The sequence below is a fragment of the Phalacrocorax aristotelis genome, chromosome 1 (assembly GCF_949628215.1).
Source record: "Phalacrocorax aristotelis chromosome 1, bGulAri2.1, whole genome shotgun sequence".
In the NCBI taxonomy this organism is placed as follows: domain Eukaryota; kingdom Metazoa; phylum Chordata; class Aves; order Suliformes; family Phalacrocoracidae; genus Phalacrocorax; species Phalacrocorax aristotelis.
In genome coordinates this window covers 43,297,554-43,306,591 of record NC_134276.1, presented here as the reverse complement: position 1 = coordinate 43,306,591, position 9,038 = coordinate 43,297,554, and the positions used below count along the sequence as shown (strand labels likewise).

The following is a 9,038-nucleotide window of genomic DNA, read 5'->3' as shown; positions in this document are numbered from 1 at the left end:
GGTCAGTTGGGGTCAGCTGTTCCAGCTGTCTCCCCTCACAGCTTCTTGAGCACCCCTAACCTACTGGCTGGTGGGGTGGTGTGAGAAGCAGGAAAGGCCTTGACTCTGTGTAAGCATGGCTCAACAATAACTGAAGCATCCCGGTATTATCAACACTGTTTTTAGCACAAATCCAAAACATAGCACTGTACTAGGTACTATGAAGAAAATTAACTCTGTCACAGACAGAACCAGCACATTTTGTTGATCAATATGTGAAGATGCTAAGGGTATGGGTATGCTATCAAAGACATAAATGTGTTAAAGTTCAGAACATGTTAAGTCAGGAAAAATAAAAGACTATTTACAATTTACATCCCATGAAAAGGGACAAATTATCTTTTAGAAAACTGTTCCAGATGTAAGCAGATGTATAACTACTCTAAAAGGTTATCAAGGGTAAGCAGTAACCTACCAAGAAAGGAATGAGTACTTATCAGGTAAGACAGCTGTGTCTAGTCAGGGATAAAGGAGGAATTACAATAAAGCATGATGGCTTGGACTTTGCAAGGAAGTCAATAAAAATCAAATTTCTTCAGTCATGTAAACTCATTTAAAACAAAAAAAGTGAGGTCTTTAATGGAGGAAATATGGGATTTAGATTAAAGGTCATCTAGGTGCAGAGCAAAATTAAATGAATACTTATCCTCAGCTTTTAAAATGATGATGTTGCTAAGCACAGGATCAGGGAAAAGACAAGAAAATGTGGGTATGCAAATATGAATCATAGAATCATAAATCACAGAATCATAGAATAGTTTCTGTTGGAACGGACCTTTAAAGGTCATCTAGTTCAAACCCCCTGCAGTGAGCAGGGACACCTTCAGCTAGATCAGGTTGCTCAGAGCCCCATCCAACCTGACCTTGAATGTTTCCAGGGATGGGGCACCTGCCACCTCTCTGGGCAACCAGTGCCAGTGTTTCATCACCATCATTGTAAAAAAACCTTTTCCTTATACCCAGACTAAATCTACCCTCCTTTTGTTTAAAACCGTTACCCCTTGTCCTGTCACAACAGGCCTTGCCAAAGAGATTATTCCCATCTTTCCTATAGTCCCGCTTTAAGTACTGGAAGGCCGCAATAAGGTCTCCCCACAGCCTCCTCTTCTACATGCTGAACAGCCGCAACTCTCTCAGCCTCTGCTCGTCGGAGAGGTGCTCCAGCCCTCTGATCATTTTTGTGGCCCTCCTCTGGACCTGCCTCAACAGTTCCATGTCCATTCTGTGTTGAGGGCTCCAGAGCTGGATGCAACACTTCAGGTAGGGTCTCACCAGAGTGGAGTAGAGGGGCAGAATCACCTCCCTCAACCTGCTGGCTATGCTCCTTCTGATGCAGCCCTGGGTCTGGTTGGCCTTCTGGGCTGCAAGCACACATTGCTGGCTCATGTCCAGCTTTTCATCCTCCAGTACCCCCAAGTCCTTCTCTGCAGGGCTGCTCTCAATCCCTTCATCCTCCAGCCTGTATTGGCATCAGGGGTTGCCCTGACCCAGGTGCATCCAACCAATTCCTTATCCACTGAACATTCCACCCATCAAATCCATTTCTCTACAGTTTAGAGGGAAGGGTCCTGTGGAGGACCATGTCAAAGGCCTTAGAGAAGGCGAGATAGATGACATCTGTTGCTCTTCCCTTGTCCACTGATGTAGTCACTCCATCATGGAAGGCCACTAGGTTGGTCAGGCAGGACTTGCCCTTAGTGAAGCCATGCTGGCTGCCTCGAATCACCTTCCTGTCCTCCATGTGCCTTAGCACAGCTTCTAGGAGGAGCTGTTCCATGATCTTCCCAGCAACAGAAGTGAGGTGAGAGGTGAGACAGGATGGTAGTTCCCTGGGTCCTCCTTTCTACCCTTTTTAAAGATGACATAATGTTTCCCTTCTTCCAGTCCCCAGGGACTTCACCTGACTGCCATGACTATTCAAATATCGTGTAGAGTGGCTTGGCAACTATATCAGCTAATTCCATCAGGACTCTGGGATGTATCTCATCAGGTTCCATAAGCTTGTGTATATCCAGGTTCCTCGGGTAGTCAGGAACTTGACCTTCCCTGACAGTGGGAGGGGCTTTATCCCCCTGGTCTCCATCCTGCTGTCCACTGGCTTGGGAGGGGTGAGGAGAGGTTTTCCAGTGAAGACTGAGTCAAAAAGGTTGTTAAGTATCTCAGCCTTCTCCTCATTTGTTGATACTAGGCCACCATTCTTGTTCATCATAGGGGGTACACTTACTTTGACTGTCCTTTTCTGGTTGATGTACCAGTAGAAGCGTTTCTTATTATTCTTTGCATCCATTGCCAAATTCAGATCCAGATGCGCCTTGGCTCTCCTGACCCCATCCCTACACAACCGGGCAGTGTCCCTATACTCTTCCTAGGCTACCTGTCCCTGCTTTTACTGCCTGTGCGGTTCCCTCTTGCCCTTTAGTTTGACCAGCATATCTTGACTCAGCCACACTGGTCTCTTCCCTCCCTTGCCTGATTTCTTACACCTTGGAACGGAGAGCTCTTGTGCTGTATGGAATGTGTCTTTAAAGATCTGCCAACTCTTTTCTGTTCCCTTGTCCCTGAAGACCATTTCCCAAGGGATCCTTCTGACTAACTAATTGAAGTGCTGGAATTCTGCTTTCTTAAACTTTAGGGTCCTAACTATACTCCTCACTTTTCATGTATCCCTCAGGAATGTGAACTCCACCAGTGCACAATCACTGCAGCCCAGGCTGCCTCCAGTGTTGACTTACTGACAACCTCCCTTGCATTGGTAGCCAATACTACAGACTTCAGGAAGAGTGACTGGAAAGCTGTCTGGCGGAGGAGAACCCGGGGGTGTTGGTTGACAGCCAGCTGAACATGAGCCGGCAGTGTGCCCAGGTGGCCAAGAAGACCAACAGCATCCTGGCTTGTGTCAGGAATAGGGTGGCCAGCAGGAGCAGGGAAGTGATTGTGCCCCTGTACTCAGTACTGGTGAGGCCACGCCTTGAATATTGTGTTCAGTTTTGGGCCCCTCACTACAAGGAGGACATTGAGGTGCTGGAGCATGTCCAGAGAAGGGCAACGAAGGAGAGGTTGAGGGAGCTGGGGTTGTTTAGCCTGGAGAAGAGGAGGCTGAGGGGAGACCTTATTGCTGTCTACAACTACCTGAAAGGAGGTTGTAGCGAGGTGGGTGTTGGTCTCTTCTCCCAAGTTACTAGTGACAGAATGAGAAGAAATGGCTTCAAGCTGTATCAGGGGAGGTTTAGATTGGATATTAGGAAAAATTTCTTTACTGAAAGAGTGGTCAGGCATTGGAACAAGCTGCCCAGAGAGGTGCTGGAGTTGCCATCCCTGGAGGTATTTAAAAGACGTGTAGACGTGGCACTTGAGGCCATGGTTTAGGAGACATGGTAGTTTTGGGCTGATGGTTGGACTTTTCCAACCTCAATGATTCTATGATTCTATTAATGTTTTCATGATGACGCCAACCAGGTTCTTTTACACCTTTATGTACACTCTGTCCAGTTTCATGGAATTTTTTTTTTTTTTTTTTGCAGTTCATTAGTGGTCCATAACTCATTCCTTCTCTGCTTTTAAGTAACATTTTTTCTCCCTAACAAGGCATACACATGTGGGAGGCCTAGGGACAAACTTTGTCAACAAATACTGCAGGAAAGGGTACATTTATCACTGCAGCCTTTTCCATGTCCCTTGTCATTCACTTACCCTCTCCATTCAGCAAAGGGCTCACATTTTCCTTGATCTTTCTTTTGTTGCTGCATTGTCAATAGAAGTTTGTTGTCATTCATATTCCTCACTAGTTTAAACTTCCGTCAGACTCTGGATCTCCTAATTCCTTTTTTGCACATCTGTGATAAGCTTCTGTATTCCTCTTAGAACACCTGTTCTTGTACCACCTTACTTATCCTTCTCTTTTGCTTTTGAGCTCCATCAGGTCACTCAACCAACTCCACTGACTGCTCCACTTCCTGCACATCAGTATGTACTATTCTTGTGCTTTGAGGATCTTAAACCCCTTTAAAGCTTCTTTAAAATGTGTAGCTAGAGATGCTTGTGTGTATGGGATTATGTGCCCTAACCACACATTATGGTTAGACCAGCAACCCAGAAAGCAGGAAACTCTTTTTGCACCTTTCCACAGGAAAAAAAGTAAGTCTGTTTGAGAGAATACATTGTCAGCCTAATTCATCTGTATTTCTCTTAAACATAAGAAACAAAGTATTTCAGTTATGGAGCCTAGAAAACTTTTCTCCTTCCATCTATTTTCCCACCCTTTAACTCCTAAATCATAGTAATCTAACTGATGAGTCTCATGGTCATTCACATTTTCATGTTACCCTGCTGTTCAAAAGAAATAATTTTCTGTATGTTAGCACAGATTAAGAAAATTCTTGGTTTCCTGATACACTAAATTATCTGTAGATGAAAAATTTATTGTGAAAAACACAAATTTTAATCTATTTTGGCAGAGACAATTTTTTTGTTTGTTTTTGGTTTGATTTTGCTCATTGGAGGTATACTACCCATTAGATTCTATGAAATTCAAGGGAAAATAAGTAGGGACCAGTTTTTACCCTTCCTGTTGGAGATAAGCGAGTTATAGGACAAAGGGAAAAGCAAACTATTTTTATAGCCTGATATTTCAGGCACATCATTCAGATGTACAGCTGTGTACTTATTTTGTTCCTTGTTTGTGTTGACTTTTGTTGTTGGTTATGCTGAAATAGCACAAAGCTACTCACAGTAAGAAAGCAATACACTTAAAAATAAATAAAAGAAAAAAGCCTAATGATGAAATTAAACTTAGTCCATTTTAAGAAATAGAAAGTAAGTAAAACACATTTCTCTCACTTTTTTTTTCATGTCACAGTATTAGGAACGGATAGTCTCAGAGGTACAAAAGCTCAGCACCAAACTTTTGCTACAACACATCAGAACAGGGGAATGGGTGATCCTTTACATAAGTAAGAAGTTCTACAGTTTTATATCACTTTCTGCTGAATAGTCATCTTATGGTAGTACTTGTCAGTCCCAAGATGTCTTCTTTACTTTGACCAGTTCTCCAGGACACCATGACAAGGCAGGTGGCTTTCCCAGGGCAAAGCTCATCCCCTGCACTCCAGACGTGCTGACCCCTGTGATTTCCCCAATTGCAGGAAACTCGACTGCATAATTTGTGGTAGAGGGGGACTGCGTTCGCGCTCTCCTCTGAAAAAAGAGACTGTTGTGGTTTAGCACACAGCTCAGCCCCACAGAGCCACTCTCTCACTCTCCCACCAGCAGGATGGGGGAGACAATCAGAAGGGTAAAGCTCATGGGTGGAGATAAGAATAGTTTAATCATTAAAATAAAAAAATAACAGCAACAATAATGCAAATGAAAGGAAAACAACAAGAGAGGCGTGAAACCCAGGAATGGGAGAAGGGGGAATGAATAACCAAAACAAACCACACATGATACAGTCACCCAACACCACCCATCCCCAAGCCACAACTACCCCCCTGTGTGCCAACCAGCCCCATTAATATACTGGTCATGGTATCACATGGAATGGAATGAACATCCCATTGGTCAGTCGGGATCAGCTGACTTGGCTGTGGCCCCGCCCCTCCCGGCCTCTTGCCCACATGGCAGAGCGCGGGAAGCTGGAAAGGTCCCTCACTGCTACAGGTGCTACAGTGACGAGAATTAACCCTTTCTCAGCCAAAACCAGCACAAGCCCTCAGTGAGGTTAAGGTCTCTAGGCCCTCACAGAATACTAATGCTGGTATTGCCAGACCTCCAGATGCACTCTTACTAAAATTCTCTATGACTAAAATTAGTGTAGCAGTGCAGCAGGAAACTGAGATAATGGCATAACTACCATCTCACAGAGTAACTGCATGCTGCCCTTCAAATATACTAGTTTTCAATTGATCTAACATACCACAGCCAATATATAAGAAAAGAGCAACTTTTCTTCACCAAGTAGGTCAGCTGTACTTTTTATTCAGCTTTGTGGTATGTTAAGTGTAGCCTCATGCCTCAGTTTTAAGTTACAGATGTTTTATTAACCCAACTTGGTTGTGAATAAGAATGCTGGAACCTTTTGGTTCTCTTCTAATTACTTAATATCAGAAAAAAAAAAAGAATTGTAGTAGCACAGAGAAAACATTTATTTCCCCAGCATGGAATGAATGTGACAGCATATGCAACTATTTTACTCATTCTGCTGCATTAAAATATAATATTCCAATCACATTTCATCTTCTGGCTGGGACCAAAATTGTTAAGAGGTTTCATAGGTTTTGTCACAGACTTGTAGACTCAGTGCAGATTTTATGTACTGACATTTGATTATCTGTCAAAGCCACTAAGGTTTGGACAGTGAGATGGATAGAGAACTGGTTCAACAACAGAACTCAGAGGTTCATAATCAATGGGACAGAGTCTTAATGGAGGCCTGTAACTAGTGGCGTTCCCCAGGGGTCTGTGCTGCATCCAGTTCTGTTCAACATATTCATCAATGACCTGGATGAAGGGATAGAGTGTAACCTCAGCAAGTTTGCAGATGATACCAAGCTGGGAGGAGTGGCTGATACACCAGAAGGCTGTGCTGCCATCCAGCAACACCTGGACAGGCTGGAGAGCTGGGCCGAGGGGAACCTGATGAAATCCAGCAAAAGCAAGTGCAAGGTCCTGCACCTGGGGAGCAACAACCCCATGCACCAGTACAGGCTGGGGGCTGAACTACTGGAAAGCAGCAATGTTGAGAAGGACCTGGGAGTGCTGGTGGACAACAAGCTGACCCTGAGCCAGCAATGTCCCCTTGTGGCCAAGAAGGCCAACAGTATCCTGGGATGCATAAAAAGGAGTGTGGCCAGCAGATTATCCTCCCCCTCTACTTTGACCACGTTTGGAGTACAGTGTCCGGTTTTGGGCCCCCCAGTTTAAGAAGAACAGGGAACTGCTCAAGCAAGTCCAGCGGAGAGGTACCAAGACGACCAGGGGACTGGAGCACCTCCCGTATGAGGAAAGGCTGAGAGACTTGGGTCTCTTTAGGCTGGAGAAGACTGAGGGGGGATTTCATCAATACTTATAAATAGCTGAAGGGCAGATGTCAAGTGTATGGGGCCAGACTCTTTTCAGTGGTACCCAACAACAAGACAAGGGGCAATGGGCACAAGTTGGAACAGAGGAAGTTCCAGCTAAACATGAGAAAAAAATTCTTTACTGTTTGGGTGCCAGAGCAGTGGAACAGGCTGCCCAGAGAGTTTGTGGAGTCTTATTCTCTGGAAATATTCAAAACATGCCTGGACACGTACCTGTGCCCCCTGGTCTAGGTGTCCCTGCTCATGCAGGGAGGTTGGACAAGATGATCTCCAGAGGTCTGTTCCAACCCCTATCATTCTGTGATTCTGTGAAATAGTGCCGTGTCTTGACTGAGTTGCCAAGTAGAGCGACTTCTGAATAACAGAGGTAAGACAGATGCCCATTTCACATTTTTTCAAGGTAGCCCAGACAAGTTAATGAAACTGAAATAAGCGCAATTACAAGGACACCTGGAATCTCCCTTCTAGATGAGGTAGTCCTTGAACTCAGATTTGCTAAAAATTTTTTGTACACTTGGAAGGAGCATTTCTATGTTTGTCCTCATCCTATTCTCTTTTTTCTTGGCATCTGCATTTGAATTCTCTTAGAGACAGGATACTGGGTTGGATGAACCTTTTACCCTGACTGGTAAGCCTCCTATGTTATGTTCCTAGCTGGAAGCCTGAAAATTGAAATGGACATCTAGCTTTAACTTCCATTATGGAAATAACTGAATTTTGATTTGAATTGAATAATTGAATAATTGAATATATACCCCAGTATATATTTTTATATATAAAACAATTTAAAAAAAATAAGCCTTGATGAGTGGATTGATCCTCCTGAATGTTCTCTGATATGTATTTCTTTATAATTTTCAACAGCAAAATTCTCATGTGGGCAAAATAAAATGTTTCTGTGTTGTAAATGTAGAAGTCTAGGGTTGAGGAGTGTAGCAGTTAACATGACTTAGGCCTAGTTAGCAGAGCTCTTGGCATGATCCCCTGAACTTTACTTTTGTTGTAGTAGTAGATGAAATATGCTCAACCACTCGTCTCAAACAACAGGATAGTTCCAGTGTGCTCACAGAAATAGATAGCCAAGTTACACAACCAACCTGTTGATAACCAAGAAGTGCAGAAATGTCAGAAGGGTCTGGAAGAAGAAGGTTTTGAGTGCCACAACAGGGACAGAAAATCTGGAAGAGGTGACACCTTTTGAACAAGTAATCCAATAAATAAGGACCCTTATGAATACTGGGATAGCCAAGAGTTTCTGGAAGAGATTCTGTGGACGGAAACCTCACAGTCCCACACCAGGATCCAGGATTATCTCTGTAACCTCCAGGGAATACAGGGAACCAAAAAGAGCTCAGTGGAAACCATGGTCTTACCCTATGACTATGCACAGTGTGGCTGGTACTGCTACACTGAGCTGTCTAACCTCTCTCCAGGACTGTGCCATCTCCCTGCAGGGCAGGAAGAACATGTAAGAAAACATTGCACTAAATGACCTGACTTCTTTCCCTGACTGCATCATCTCCCCCACAGCACAGGAAAGTAATGTTATTTGTAAAACTGCATGTATGTGTGGTTAAAGCACTTTGCTATCCAAGTCCATTTAGCTTCCACACCATGACAAGGAGAAATAAACAGCTCCCACAGATCCTCTATATGCAACAAAAGTTCAGATAAAGGCAGCAGACTATAGACTATATCTATCAAGTAACAATGTGGAATGGGTAGAAGGAGAAATCTAGCAGTACCAGCTCCAGCAGGGCTCTCTTTTTACACAATACCAAGCTAAAAACCATCTATGTGTCTTCCCTGTATGCTATTTCCATAACAGCTTTGTGTATGTCCATTGCACTACTGGTCAAAATAAAAAATTCTTCACCAGGCTACAAATAGTTGGAACAAGTTTTATGAAAATTGCTTGTCCCC

General features: G+C 43.8%; 1 pseudogene; it reads left to right on the top strand.

Moving 5' to 3' along the window:
- Positions 1 to 5,093: 5,093 nt before the first annotated feature.
- LOC142052188 (U1 spliceosomal RNA) lies at positions 5,094 to 5,235 on the top strand (annotated as a pseudogene).
- Positions 5,236 to 9,038: the final 3,803 nt, after the last annotated feature.